Source organism: Protomyctophum parallelum (genome assembly GCF_964188405.1).
Source record: "Protomyctophum parallelum genome assembly, chromosome: 2".
NCBI classification, from domain to species: Eukaryota; Metazoa; Chordata; class Actinopteri; order Myctophiformes; family Myctophidae; genus Protomyctophum; species Protomyctophum parallelum.
This window is the reverse complement of record NC_139699.1, coordinates 63,621,638-63,638,245: the sequence shown is the minus strand read 5'-3', so window position 1 is coordinate 63,638,245 and position 16,608 is coordinate 63,621,638. Positions and strand designations below refer to the sequence as shown.

The following is a 16,608-nucleotide window of genomic DNA, read 5'->3' as shown; positions in this document are numbered from 1 at the left end:
AGTGGACGAGAGCCACACACACACACACACACACACACACACACACACACACACACACACACACACACACACACACACACACACACACACACACACACACACACACACACACACACACACACACACACACACACACACACACACACACACACACACACACACACACACACACACACACACACACACACACACAAATGAAACCCGTAGACTTTCTTGCAAGCCAATAAATTACATTTAAATACTTTTTTGGTCAGTGTGTGTTACATTTCTGCTCACCCTCTTTTTAGGCCTTGGGACGCTGTATATGGGCTCCAGTGACCCCTGCAGCAAGGCTGTGGCCTCATCGGTCCAGTAGGCAAAGCGCTGTCCATGGCTTTTGAATGAGATATTGGTATCACAATTAAAAGTTAACTAAAGCCCTAACGAATGGTGTTTAGGAAGTACAGTACATTTACATTTGTCTTACCCATCAATCTGGAACCGTTCCATTAGTCCAACACACCACCATTTCCGGACATGTGGCATGTCCCCTAAATGAAAGGGAAGATTTAAGTTGAGTTCATTTTAAGTCACAAATCAGTAGTTTACCATTTGTCTATATTTAAAAATGTCAGTATTATATGCACGTCAATGTCTGCAATGCAGAAAGAAGAGTTATAAATCCATGTTAAATAGACAAACACAATATAGTGGTGTGTGGTTAACACTAGAGTTTAATACACTTCTAAATTCTTCTTACTTTCTTATGAATATTTTAATTACCGAAATTTAGAAAAGAAACACTACTGTAACGGTGGATTTTATTTTGAAAGATACTGACCTCAGAATGCCAAAACGGGACGCCTGTGCTCAGGCTGAGTGCATACTGTGAATGGCAAAGATCAGTGAACTTATGAGTGAGTTTCAAATAAAATAATAACACTTTATATATAGACAAAAGAAAGTTATTTACCATCAGCATGAATATGCCACAACTATTTCCACTCGTCTGGTGAGGGAAACCCTGTAAAATAATTGGGAACAGCAATGCAGCATTAGTTCTTTTTACTGTGATATTGAAATGTATTTCTTTAAAAAAAGATTTCTATAATTTGTCTCCCACGATTTTGCAAGCCAGTTTTTTCACCCAGTGCCAATTATCTAATGTAATCCTGGGCGCTACACTTCCTCTGCCAACCTGGGGGGGCAGCGGACTGACCTCATGCCTCCTATGTATGAGGAGTCCACTCCAAGCGGCTTCTTTTCACCTGACAAGGGGGAATTTCCTTGGCCGGACGTAGCGCGTGGAAAGAACACGTTATTCCGACCATTTCCTTTCCCCTCCATCAGGCGCCCCGGAGGCAGTTTAGAGACCAGGATTACTGCATGTTTTTGTGAGGGTACCTACCCTAGGGGACACGGGGAGAACATGCAAACTCCACACAGAAAGGCGCTTTCGCTAACCCCACCTCGGGTATGGGCACTGATGACGCGGAGGGAACACGGCCACAGCATCCCCAGCGGGAATCAAACCCAGGACCTTCTAGCTGTGAGGCGACTACCGACTGTGCCACCGTGCCCCTATTCTTTTATTTATTTACCTGTGAATTTTATCATGTCTATGCAAGACATTGATTGCATAGGGCCTAAATGTAAGACAGCAAGGACTTTTTTGGTGCTATCCCTTTTGGAGTGTTTGACTGTACCCTGTTGCCGTTTTTACATTTCTGTCTAAAAAACAGATAGACAATTTAAAGTGGACAAGAAAGACGTGCATGCGAGATGCAAGAGAAATGTACCTGAATGTCTGTCCCGAACATGGTCGTCCATTTGCCTGGAGCAATTCGTTGAGCTAGGTCACTGTTAAAAATAAATCAGAAAATACAAATTACCCACTGCAGTGGTTTCTGAAAAAAAGGTGTAAGGAAACCGAACGAAATCCACTATCTATAGGCTATCTAATTGATATGTCATTTATCACTCTGGCAATATAATTTGCAAGACTACAGTACTACTACTGCACAAGAGATTTCATAATATTTGGTTCCCTTACATTCAAAAAATAGTAGTTACAACTATAGGGATGCACTGATGTATCGAACAGGCATTGGCCGATATGTGCCGCTATCAGTCAATATCTGTATCTGCAAATAACTTGACATTAACCGATGGCAGTAGCCAATATTAATCTGTTGTTGATAAGCATACATTTTGTGTTGGTTATCTGCAGCCTACAGTTGTAGATTGTCAACAGTATTTCTTTTGTATTCGTTTCCCTGTCACAAAAGGGGGGAAATCAGTATCGGCAAAGTTGTTATTTTAACATCAGTATTGGCCAAGAATTTCAATATCGGTGCATCCCTAGTTACAACAGCCTCAAAGAAAAACAGCCATTGAACAACGCTCAAAGAAAACAAATGGAAATTATTTTAAGGCCACAGAACAAGGCTTACGTTTAAAACAGCCTTTGAACAAGGCTTTTTTTGGCCTTCCTGCCTTTGATAGTATCAAGTGAAGATGGACAGTAAGGAGAGGGAGAAAGAGAGAGACATGCAGCAAAGGTCTTCATGAAAAGGACTTGAACACGCGACACGCTGTCAGGCCAAAGCATGCGCCTGTACCACTTAGGACTCGAACACACAACACGCTGTCAGGCCAAAGCATGCGCCTGTACCACTTGGCCATCGGGCGCCCTCTTTGAACAAGGCTTAAAGAAAACATGAAATGACTTCAGCCATAGAACAAGGCTTACATTTAAAACAGCCTTTGAACAAGGCTTGACTTTCACTCTTGTACAATTCATAGTATTCTGCTGCAGTCTTAGTTGTGGATGAACTGTTTTGTAAATTTAATACATCCCAAGGTTGAGCATCGCAGAGAGTTGCACTCTGTATATCATACAGTATGATATAGTACTACCACCAGTGCTTTTCTTTGTTGCTTTGTGACACCTTTGCCTAAAGTTACTTGCATGTGAATAGGCCTACAGTACAATCTGCAATCTGCACAGTATGACATCTAATTATTAACCTTTTACCCTACATACATTGCCTATATGAAATGAGCAGATCTACAAGATCACAACATTGTGAGCTAGCAGATCTGCTGTAACAAATAGGTCTATCTGACCAGCTTGACTGTCTATCTATAGCTCAATTATGTTTAGAAAGCCACATAGTTTCTGGCACTGTCCAGTAATAACCAATTTATGGGAAAATATATTCAATAGGTTCTCAAGACCAGTGATTCCCAAACTTTTTCATGCCAAGTACCCCCACATTGATCTTATCATTCATGTGGACCCCCATTTTTAAAAGATATGCCAGGGACCCCCATAAGATAAGATTTTTACAGTTGTAGCAGTCAACCAGTTTAATTTCAAAGAAGCACCCCCAGTTTGACATGCAACAGGCTACGGACCCCCATTTAATGGCATTTATATCTCTGAGACCACAATTTATATTGTAAAATCATTGTTAATTTAACTGACTAATAATACATGATATCGGAGTACCAAACGTTGCATTGTGATGTTAGATTCCTGAAACGATTATGCTAAATAGAAGATGTAGACAAGGCAGAGCTAACAGGTTTAATAGCTCTGTTTGGCTAACCAACGACATCTGTTTGGCTAGATTAGCTCCTATTTCTTTAATCAGATGAACACATAACATAGAGCCTAATAAACACACAACATTATACATCCGTTTAGTCATTATGTTGCATAAAGCATAATATAACATTGCATAAAGCATAATATAACATAATATTACCTCTGTGTCATAGAGCTCTGTGTATTGCAAGCTGCGTACGTGATACGTACGTGATACGTGATGACGTCGGTCTCCTGCGCGACTAGGACCCCACAGACTTCTGGTAGGGACAGAGATCTGGTACCCACACCGGCTCTCTGAAACTACCCAATTCCCCACATCTACCAATCACCTTAATTGACACAATAATGACATCATCATTAATTCAGCTTTGACCAAAATACACAGACCCATAGAAAATAAAAGCACCAGTCAATGTTACAAAATAAAACACAGTTCCACCAGGTTAATACCCACTATATAAATATCCACCGGGTTACACATGCAATAAATCAGTGGTTCTCAACCTTTTTACACTATACCACCTCAGAATATAGTTGGCTCTCCAAGTAGTAAAGTAAAACCATAAGAGCTTATATGTAAAAATACAATAGCATAGACCTTTATTATTAGACTGCCCCATCATTAACAAAGGGGGCAAACAGACTAAGTTACTTACTGAGCAAGTAATGAAGAATACAGCAGGATCGAATACCGCAAGATGACTGGCAGTTCCTGAAGACAAACGAACCTGACAGCTGTTGGCTCTGTGGTCTGGAACATAAAGGATAGAACACTGGATGGATGGATAGACAGACAGACAGACAGACAGACGATGCTAGGCCATTATACTAAAATGGGCAGGAACATCGTTTAGGATTTAGACCGTTTTACCAGAGGTGGACAGTGTCATGAGCCAACTTATCATTTTTCTCAAAAAGATTTCTCCATTGACAGATGGAGGGAGGGATGGATGGATTGAGAGATGGATGGATTGAGAGATGGAGGGAGGGATGGATGGATTGAGAGATGGAGGGAGGGCTGCCTGGGTGCCCTCCACCCACCCACGAGAAAAGAAAGAAACACCAAGCCTTGCCGCGCCCATTTGATACCATAGCTCAATTTTGGGACGCTGGCTCATGTCATCACTTATCACATTTCTGACAGTATGTCAGGAGGTACAACCACATGTTACCACTCAAATCGAAGCTTAGAACAATGGGCAGCTTTCTATTGCCATTAGAACCATGTTGGGTCTCAGCATACACTTTTAAAATGGGTATATTTACTAGCTTTTTTCAAAATCATCATATTTGGGATGGAAATATTGCATTAAAATGCCATTTAAGCATATATAGAAGTTTTGAACAAGTACAATAACCATTCCAAACAATTTCCCATGTTTTAATTATGCAGAAAAGTGGTTTCATTAGTCTTGACATAAGTTAAGGTTCAAAAGTTATCCATATATTTGTTAGGACATTTTGATGGTGACAATATAGGGATCCACATATTCAACGCATGATAACCACCACTAAGCTACGAGTTTGCAATGGTTATCATGCCAAACTATAAAGTAGAGATGTACAGCTAGTCAGAAAATCGAAAATAAAATTGCCCACCCTTTGGATGCATAACGCGCAATTTGGGGATTTTGGCTCATGGCCTATTAGGTATGATTGACATGTACAGAATTACATGCACAAAATCTCATTGGAAACATAAGAAAAACATTTTTTCTGAGATTCCCCTCAGCAGAAGTGGCCGTACGTGGTACAGCAATGGTGGAAAAAAGTACTGAAATGTTTTACTTAAGTAAAAGTATCGATACTGCAATGTAGATACATGTGCATTTATATAGCGCCTTACATAGATGTGCATAGCCCTCCAAGCAGAACCCAAATGCTACTGAAGTTTCTGACATTTGTTCGACCCAGTGCATTGGGTCCTGTTCCACGTCGTCCATGCCACCTGATTAAAACATTTACTGGCTCATGTTTACATGTTAAAACGCCTCCCCGCGGCATGTGACGCCATTATTTTCCTTGAGTTATTCTGAATTCGGTAACTTTAAGTAGCTATACATCCCGGTGCGAATATCTCCTGTGGCGCGGAAGCCGTTAAGTATTTTTAATATATGTTTGCCCGATTTGGAAGCTTGGATTCTTCTTGTTTATTGACACCTCATTGTACCGCCTATCTGGCTAGCTAGTGGCGCTATAGCTATGACACAGCAGATCAGAGGCAGGGACGTAGCCTCACAAGCCAACCGCACACCGGGAGGCGGTACAATAAACGGTAAACAAACAAGAAGAAATAAAGCGACCAAATCGGTCAAACAAAGATTAAAAATACTTAACGGCTTCCGCGCCACAGGAGATATTCGCACCGGGATGTATAGCTACTTAAAGTTACCGAATTCAGAATAACTCAAGGAAAATAATGGCGTCACATGCCGCGGGTCCTATTTTAGAGAGAATCTCCACATCCGCATTTAGGAATTTCCATACGAAAATACACTAGCGAGCAGGGACCCAACGTAAAACTAAACAAAATATCAAAAAAGTTTTACGTAGGGTCCCGAAAGGGGCTAAGATGTGCATTACATTCACCCATTCACACATGCACACGCACGCACACACACAGTTTTCAGTTCATAGATTGTAGCTCTTTTCTCACAACATTGACAACAAAGGTCGGGTTCTTTATAAACAGGCATTTATTTCAGGCATTCTTCTCATCCCTCCATGTCATGCCGTGAGAACTGTCTGTATGTTCACACAAAACATAAACTATAGTCAACAAATTGCACAGTCAGTACATAATATCGACCAAACAAATACATGAAGATACAAACATGTAGAAATGCACAAAGCACAGCTGAACGTGACCATCAAACAAAACAACACAAAGATAACTAAATACCTCGTTGGTCGCTTATTGTTGTGTAAAAGAGGTCCTTGATTCTGGAGTCTCTTAAAGTCTTTAGAATGTTCCTGACTCTGCTTTGACTTCAGACGTCTTTTATTTCTTGTTTTAACAGTTCGTATCACAGTAAAAAACAGTGTTCTTGTTCCTTCCTTCATGCAGACCAGAGTCTGAGTGAGACTAAATGTTTGCACCACCTGTTCCATGACATGCAATCATGCATCAATCAGCCAGTCAACCAATCATGGTCCAGCGCATACTCAGAGCCATCTAATAGAAGAGTTGCGACATTGAGGGGGCAGAAAACAGGCCAGTCACGTGCTTCATGTACTCGAGCGAGCCCGTAGACTCCAATGCATTCAGTAAACCTCCGGTTATCCCCATGCTCAATAGAAGTCTATGTAGGAGAGCCTCCATTGGACTGAAGCCCCATGAAGTGAACGGAGTTTGCGTAACTCTGACTTACTCTATGGCTCCGGCTATACTGACAGACAGGGAACTTTGTTCTGCCTCAGAATATCACATCATGTTTTTAAATGTTTTATTACCTCACATGAAAACCAAATATGTATTGTTTCATGAAATTATCATTCATTATGCTTTATGAATTTATGACCATGAATTTGTTATTTTAGTTTTTTCATAGGCCTAGTAAGCATTTTTAGCACAGGAAAAAAGGACATCTGCCAAAATATTGTTGTTTGAGGGAAACTAATATGTGTAATATACTAATATGTACAGTAGCATGTGACAGTTAGTTGTCTGTGTATGTACAGTAACATGTGACAGTTAGTTGGCTGTGTGTATGTACAGTAACATGTGGCAGTTAGTTGGCTGTGTGTATGTACAGTAACATGTGACAGTTAGTTGGCTGTGTGTATTTACAGTAACATGTGGCAGTTAGTTGGCTGTGTGTATTTACAGTAACAAAAAAGGATAGTTAAGGTCCTTTTGGATACTACGGTATATGTTGCACATAAACTCCCTGTGGGTGAATTATCTCCCGACAATGACCATGCACCTATCCAGATATTATCATTGGGGACACAGTATGACTCTATGGGGACACAGTATAACTCTATGGGGACACAGTATAACTCTATGGGGACACAGTATAACTCTATGGGGACACAATATAACTCTATGGGGACACAGTATGACTCTATGGGGACACAATATAACTCTATGGGGACACAGTATAACTATGGGGACACAGTATAACTCTATGGGGACACAGCATAACTCTATGGGGATTGGGGACAAAGTATAACTCTATAGGGAGTCACAGCATAACTCTATGGGGACACAGTATAACTCTATAGGGACACAGTATAACTCTATGGGGACACAGTATAACTCTATGGGGACACAGTATAACTCTATGTGGACGCAATACGATACTACAAAATAAAAGTACATAGGTGTAAAGTAAAAAGGGAAAATACAATACATCAAAAACACAGGAAAACAATGTCTAAAAAACAATAAACTAAAAACCAAGGAACACGTGAAAAATACAAAACATGTCACGGAACGTGACAACATAACACTAAAACAAAAATGTTGTCACACCATCACTAAACAAGGGGATATTTTACCCAATGTTTAAATGTTCCATACAAAATATAGTTCCCATCAAAACACCACGTGGAGTCGCCATACAGGGTAGACTTGATATAGATAGGGGAGCAAAACATGTGGGAAAAAAAGTTGTATTAACCCCCAAAACAGTGATAATGTCCCACTCAATGCAGTGACGGCGTGTGGATGATCAGAGGAGCAGAGCTTTTACCATCATCATTAATACCTGGACAGAAGAATGGAAAGAGTTTCTCAGTAGGCCTATTAAAGAATGAAAAGAGTCTCTTATTGAAGGAGCAGCCAGTGAAAGAGTAGAGGAGAACTCTGGTCTCCACGTCATAAAAGGAGACCAGACGCTCCTCATAGTCCACAAACACTCCCACTGTCTGGAGCTCCTCTACAGGGAGGGGGACATCAGGGTCAGCAGCAGCCCATAACTGTCCATCCCAACACTCTATAGACCAGTAACCTTTGTTGGGACTCAGTGCGTTGATGTTTCCCTTCCTGTTGATGGACTCTCTGGCCACTCCTACCTCCCACTTAGTCTTCCCTCCAACCTGAACCTCGTAGTAAAACCTTCCTGAGGAGAATCCTTGTTTTCCTAAGACACGGGGCCATCTAGAGAATCTCTTATAGTACGGTAGCTTAGCAAAATAATGTGGACACGGCTTACAAAAGCGCCAACTTTTTTCCACATGTTCTCCATAACCATACATTTCATTTTGGAAGGGGGGCCACGTCATCAAGATGTCAGAAGGCGGCCATCTTGGCGTTCAAAGATGGCCGCCACCTTTTGTGGTGGTTCTGGACAACCGTGGGTCCGACCGACTCGACACCGGGCACTGCACTCCCTGTGGGGGTGTGGAATGTGTGTGTCGAATTTGAAGTCGGTGGGGCAAACGGTTCTCGAGTTACGTGGATTACAGATGTACAGACACACACAGACTTGAATATATGTCAATGGGCAATGCCCATTGGGTTTTCTTTAGATGATGGGTAAGAAGAGAGAGATGTGATGTCAGGTGGTGTGGGCTAAGAAGTGGTCAGGGCTAAGATAAAGTATATGAGATGTACAGTAAGTGCAAAGAGAGATGGTGAGGGAGGGAGAAAATGATTTGTACCAATTGACCAGACAGTAGACAGTAGTGTAACAGGTTACGGTGAGTATAGAGATGGAATTGGTCTAGCAAGCGAAGCCAGTGTATTGAGAATATGGGACATATGTGTCAGGAGTTATTTGTGAGAGGGAAGATGTATACGATGGTAGTGAGACCAGCCATGCCGTACGGTTGGAAACGGTGGCACTGATGAAAAGGAGGCACAGCTGGAGGTGGCAGAATTAAGGATGCTATGGTTGTGAAAAGGAGTGAAAAGGAAGGACATTATCAGAAATGACTAAATTAGAGGATCAGCCCAGGTTAGAAGGTTTGGGGATAAAGCAAGAGAGGTGAGGTTGAGATGGTTTAGACATGTGAAAAGGAGGGATGAGGGTACATTGGGAGAAGGATGCTGAAGATGTAGCTGCCAGGTAAGAGGATGGCCAAAGACGAGGTTTAAGGATGCTGTGAGAGATGACATGAAGGTGGCAGGTCACAGAGGAAGATGCAGAAAACAAAACCAAATGGAGTCCATGTGTGGTCCAGCCCTATGGAATGTAAAATTCAAGCATGTGCTAATGAAAAGTATTTAAAATATATAGTTTTGATGCTCATCCTAGATCCTACTACTATAGGGGATGCAAAGCAATATGTCTGTTTATCCGTCCAACTTCTCCTACCAAATCACTCCGTTAGCACACATCTCTCTATGCACAAAAAATGATGCATGCCACAGAAAACCATCTGCACTACATTGCATCCATGTCATATTTACTGTACAAATATTGCTTTTGTATGACATACTGTTATTGCGCAACATTTCACTGTGACGCAAATTACATTACAATTTCCACATTAACCGACCCCTCCCTTTTCCCTGCGTGTGCACACACACACACACACACACACACACGGTACTGTACAGTACACTACAGTATGGTAAAGTACAGCACAGTATGGTACAGTAACGTGCGGTACGGCACTGTACAGTACAGTAGAGTATGGTACAGTATGATACCATAAAGTATGGTACATTACGATGCAGTACAGTACGGTACAGTGCAGTACAGTGTGGTACAGTACGGTACAGTATGGTACTGTGCAGTACGGTACGGTACGGTACAGTATGGTACAGTATGATACCGTACAGTACAGTACAGTACAGTACAGTACAGTATGGTACAGTATGATACCGTACAGTACAGTATGATACCATACAGTAAGGTACAGTACAGTACAGTACAGTACAGTACAGTATGGTACAGTATGATACAGTACAGTACAGTATGGTACAGTATGATACAGTACAGTACAGTACAGTACGATACCGTACAGTACAGTACAGTACGATACCGTACAGTAAGGTACAGTACAGTACAGTACAGAACAGTATGATACCATACAGTAAGGTACAGTATGGTACAGTATGATGCCCTGCAGTGCTGTACAGTATTATACAGTATGGTACAGTACATCACAAAGGTATAGCCAAATATATGCTGAAATGCAAAATCAGTCTAATATTGGTGGCCATCTTGAAATTAATGGCCGCCATCTTCTCTCACAATATGGCTGTTAGCCACTGTAGTAATATGAGTATTGTGAGACAGAAGGAAGCTTCTTAGAAATTACAAAGTTCCTAATTCAAATTCTGCACAAGAATACTGTATAATTCTGAAAAATGGCGGCCATTTTGAATTTTCATTGAAAATGTTATATTATCCAAAAGAAACATTTACCAAGTACTATGCATGGAAATATGTCCAAATATGTCTCGAATATCATATTATATCCATCACTCATAAGAAAACGGTTGTTGCTGGTGGCCATTTTGAAAAATGGCTGCTATGGGCGCCATGTTGAAAATTCAAGTTGGGTCCACATCCAAATCTTTTTAGAATGCCTTTGGCTATAAGTGTACCAAATTTCATGCTTTTATCACAAACTGAACGATTCATTGATATAGTGGAGCTAAGCTGCTGTACTAATAGTGTTATACCGATGAAGTCTAGACTGTGTCGGAGTTAACATGCTCTTCTCCTGGTTGATTTGAGACCCGAGAGAGGTTGGTGGCAGACGCGGGTCCCTCTTTAATCTGTCCACCATCACTTACATGAGCACCAAAACCAAACAGAATAGGGATACATCAAAGTAAAGTCCAAAAACGAACCATAATTGTGTACATATATTGCCAGAATGAACGAAATTATCTATTATTGGCAGATTTAGTCACTTATTGATATTCCCTATAGTTATATTGCATTCCTTGACAAGGAAAATGTATATATTGACACCAAGTTTGACCTTTTAGGTGGCTTAGAAGCTGAGATAGCTGCAATTATAGATATTACATGGCGGCCATCTTTGAACGCCAAGATGGCCGCCTTCTGACATCTTGATGACGTGGCCCCCCTTCCAAAATGAAACGTATGGTTATGGAGAACATGTGGAAAAAATTTGGCGCTTTTGTAAGCCGTGTCCACATTTCTCTAAAATATGGCCCTAAGCTACCGTACTATTAGTGTTGTCAGGGAGATGCTTCCAGTCGTCTCCTAAACTCACTTGTTTTCCATCCTCAGACAGGATGAGGAGGGGTTGTGCTGTATCAGGGTCCAGAGTTACATCCACCTCATATTGCTGGATCCTCCTCAGCTCATCATCAGGCTTCTGCAGTTCTTTAGAAGCCTTTAATTCAAATCAATCATAATTAGATGAAAGTACAAACGAAAAAGCATAATTAGCAGATCTACAAGCTCACAACATGTCGCAGCACAGTGCGTTGTGAGCTTGTAGGTTGGCTATTTTTGCTACCTTTGTGTGACATTTTTGTCTCAGGTCCTCCCGGTAAATAACTGTATCCACGCGTTTCCCCGCCAAAGTCCTGGGGCTCCTTGTCAGCGCAGACACACCTTAGCGCACAGCCGCGGACAGAGGAAGCCGACGACCGACGTCGGCTTTTTAGACAGCTGATGGATGGAAAAGAAGCTCCACCCCCGCGGCTGACTGACGCGGAGGAGAACGTTTCCAGGAATCTGTCCGTCGCGTCAGGCAGCCGCGGAGGTGGAGCTTCTTTTCCACCAGCTGTCTAAAAAGCCGGAATGACGTCGGGCACCAGCTTCCTCTGTCCGTGGCTGTGCGCTAAGGTGTGCCCCCGGCCTGTGTGTGTGCTTTGCTTCCTTCAGGCCGTGTTGCCATGTCTGCTTATTATAAGCAACCAACTTGTTTTTTCTGCAAATAAATGATTGGTAGTTGCTATAGTTGATGTTTTTTTGGGCTTGTTTCAAAAGTGTACTAAAGTGTTGCTTATTTGGGCTCGCATTCACATTTCTTGACGTCAAGGAACCCCAGATTACTATGTAATTGTACACAGACATACCATCTGAAAATATTATGTTGTGCCTTTTTTATTAAAATGTTTTAAAAACATTAATAAATAAATATTTCGATTTATTCTCTATGTGTTTTAAAAAAACAGATGCACAACTTGCTGTGAGCTTGTAGATCAGCTATTTTCATTTGCGCTTGTTTTCATAGACCTGGCCACTTGTTTATCTTGCAAAACTGGCAACACAGCAAGAGAAAGAGGAACTTATGCACACACAAACACAAAGACTTAAAAGTAGAATAGAACCTTAAATGTATGTCTTATTAACCTGAATTACATTGTTACTCTATTGAAGATATACGGCTGCCATCTTGCCAGCAAGGTGCTACCTAGGTGCAACTTCCCATAGACAGCCCATAGACAACTTCCCATAGACAGCCCATAGACAACTTCCCATAGACAGCCCATAGACAACTTCCCATAGACAGCCCATAGACAGCCCATAGACAACTTCCCATAGACAGCCCATAGACAACTTCCCATAGACAGCCCATTCATCTGCAAATGTGTGTTTGATTCATAACAATCCACTGTAGACATGTTATGAGCTACTCTCCGTCAAGAAATTCCTTGCTGATGATTTTTTGCTGGAGTTTGTAAGTGCTAGTTGACTACAAGGGGCCAGTGAGGCACTCCAACGTTGAAGCACTGGGCCCTAGTGGTAAGAGGAAGGACTGCAGGCGGACCCGTGGATTCATGACCGGGAAACCCCGTGCAGCAGCTGGGCTTTAACATTGAGCGCTCGGTTGCACTTCCGCATTTGGGCACCAAAATGTGGTGCCCAAATCAAAAAAGGCGGCAGTAGACGGTCCTTCCGGGTGCTTCAAAACGCCAGTGAGCAACTTCCACTGACAGGAATAGCAGAGGGGGCGGAGCTTCGTGCCAGATCAGTCTGTATCCTTTTAATACTCTATGGTTGACTATCACTCAACAGCCCATGTGTACCAGATCAGTCTCTATCCTTTTAATACTCTATGGTTGACTATCACTCAACAGCCCATGTGTACCAGATCAGTCTCTATCCTTTTAATACTCTATGGTTGACTATCACTCAACAGCCCATGTGTACCACCTGTTTAGAATTTGCACATAATGGAGGAGGCAGCAAGAGGTTGCTTTACTGATAACGACTGCTTCCAAACTCTGACACTTGAACTCTGAAAAATAAGCATCTGCAAGGAATTTCTTGACAGGAAGTAGCTCATAAAATGTCTACGGTGGATTTGTATGAAACACACTTTGCAGATAGTAAGACGATAATTCAAGCTTTCCGTACAGCTGCAATGTTGGTGAGTTTGGCGTTGTTTAATACAATTAAATAGGACTGTTCTGATTGGATGAATGGGCTCTCTATGGGAAGTTGCACCTAGTTAGGACCTTGCTGGCAAGATGGCAGCCGTGTGCATATCATCAATAGAACCTTATATACTGTACATATGCCGGCATGTTTTTGGGGCACCTCGGTAGACCTTGCCACGCAACAACTACAAAAGAAAATACAAATTGCAGGTCCTGTGACGCGCCATCTTGAACTGGAAGTAATAATCGCATGCGGTCCGTCGCTCAATCCGGCCCTAAACTAGCATGCAACACACTGGAGCGACGTGCAAAGGCTTTTATTGACATCCTAAGATCATACTTTTTCTCATGTCACCAGATCTGAGGTTCAATTCCGAGATACAAGCGGCAAGGAAACCTGGAGAGAATATCAGTTTCCATTAGATTGAAAATAATTGTTTTACTAACATTCAACATCAGTAGTAGGGCTCATCTCCAAGGGAGATGAGTCAGCCTACAGGGATGAGGTGGTGCAGCTGACGGACTGGTGCAGAGAGAACAACCTGCTCTTGAACACATCCAAGACCCAGGAGCTGGTCATAGATTACAGGAGGAAGAAAACAGTCATTCCACCCCTGTTCATTAATGGGGACTGTGTGGAGAGGGTGTCCTCTTGCCGGTTTCTGGGAGTCCACATGGAGGAGGGCTTGACCTGGAGCACGAACACCTCTGAGCTGCTGAAGAAAGCCCAGCAGAGGCTCTACTTCCTGAGGGTGCTCAGGGGGAACAACATCACACAGAGACTGCTGGTGTCCTTCTATCGGTGCTCCATAGAGAGCATACAAACGTACTGCATATGTGTGTGGTACACCAGCTGTACAGTGGCGCAGAGGAAAAAGCTCCAGGGGGTCATAAATACGGCACAGAAGATCGTTGGCTGCCCTCTCCCCACACTGGAAGAACTACACAGAGACCGCTGTCATAAAAAAACTCTGAACATTATAAAAGACACTTCCCACCCGCTCACTCACTGTTTGAACTGTTGCCATCAGGCAGACGGTATAGAGTGATCAACAGTTTCTATCCCACAGCGGTAGTTGCACTAAATGCTGCTAAAAAATGATCTGTTGCTGCGACACTTTTTAGTTTCTATTATCTATTATCTATTACCTTCTATTACTATTTATTATCTTAAGTACAATAAGGGTTTGTTGTACAAAGCTACACAGCTGTACACAGCTGAAAATGACATGCTTGTGCATCAGGGCTGCTGGGGTTGTGCAATAACAAGAAGTCATGTGTTTTTGTTTTATCTTGTACAGTATGTTTTGTGATATGATGCACTGATTGGTTGGCACTTTTAATTTCGTTGTACACGTTGCAATGACAAATAAAGATCTATCTATCTATCTATCTTAACGCTGTCCAACTCTGCCCTCATCTCAGCCATTTTGTTTCTGAGCTCCTTCAGCTCGGTGTCCTGATTGGTCCCAGAGGTGTTCTCCACCACGGTTACACCATCCTGTTGAACACAGTCATGTTATTACATTTACATTTCAACATGAAGAAAAGGAGCCAGCATAGGTGGTTCGGGCATGTGTTCTATCACCGTGTGTTCTATCACCGTGTGTTCTATCACCGTGTGTTCTATCATCCTGTGTTCTATCATCGTGTGTTCTATCACCGTGTGTTCTATCATCGTGTGTTCTATCACCGTGTGTTCTATTATCCTGTGTTCTATCATTGTGTGTTCTATCACCGTGTGTTCTATCATCGTGTGTTCTATCACCGTGTGTTCTATCATCGTGTGTTCTATCATCGTGTGTTCTATCATCGTGTGTTCTATCATCATGTGTTCTTTACCAGCTCCTGTTGCACTTTGCAGACAGCATCATGAATCCCTTCCTGGTGCACCTTATACGACTGTTCTGTCACAGCAACGCATTCTGGGAACAACAGACACACACAAACACAGACACAAAGTTAATGCAGACGCTCAGACACAGCCCCCTTGAGTCACCTGGTGGCAGACTGTGGAAGTGCAGCGTACCACAGCTGGGGCCATTTGAATGAACAAGGTGCCACTACTGCACATGGGGGGGGGGGGGGGAGAGAGAGAGAGAGAGAGAGAGAGAGAGAGAGAGAGAGAGAGAGAGAGAAATTTGAAATACTCAATTAAAGTACAAATACCTCAACATTTTACAGTACTTAAGTAAAAGTACTTAGTTACTTTACACCACTGCCAGTATCTATTCTGTAGGTGGGAACATTCCATGTCTGCTCACCTTTAAAACGAGGTCTTTGGTCAGGTGTATGGTCCCAGCACTTCACCATGAGGTCCAGCAGCCTCTTCAGCCCGTTGGCCTTCATACCTTCAACATACTTTAGGGGCGGCCTTTTTCCTGTGGATTTATTATACTCTGGAAGGCTGTGGCCGGTGTCTGAGGGAGTGGAGAGGAAGATAGACGATTTGATTGATTGAAACCTCTATTTCAGGGTTAGGGGTTAACCCCAACCCTGTAAACAAACAAGAACATTTACAGCATTGATTCCACATACATGACATGGACACAAAGTACAAAAGATATAATACACAAACACATACACACAGAAACAGAACCTTATAACCAAATATTACAACAAGCAGGTATGCCTTCCTCTAGTGTGACGTCAGTTAAGAGTCTTTTAACAATAGTAAAAAAAAAACATGTATTCTAGTAAACAGGGAATGTGTCTCCGTCAGATGAACCCCATGTATTCTAGTAAA

At 42.2% G+C, this 16,608-nt stretch overlaps 1 long non-coding RNA gene across 1 annotated transcript; it reads right to left on the bottom strand.

The window, feature by feature from the left end:
- Window positions 1-420: 420 nt before the first annotated feature.
- Window positions 421-1,006, bottom strand: LOC310854799. The gene is made up of 3 exons (XR_014568930.1): window positions 953-1,006; window positions 821-865; window positions 421-530 (listed from the first exon to the last, which is right to left on the bottom strand). It is a non-coding gene; the product is annotated as an uncharacterized lncRNA (long non-coding RNA).
- Window positions 1,007-16,608: the final 15,602 nt, after the last annotated feature.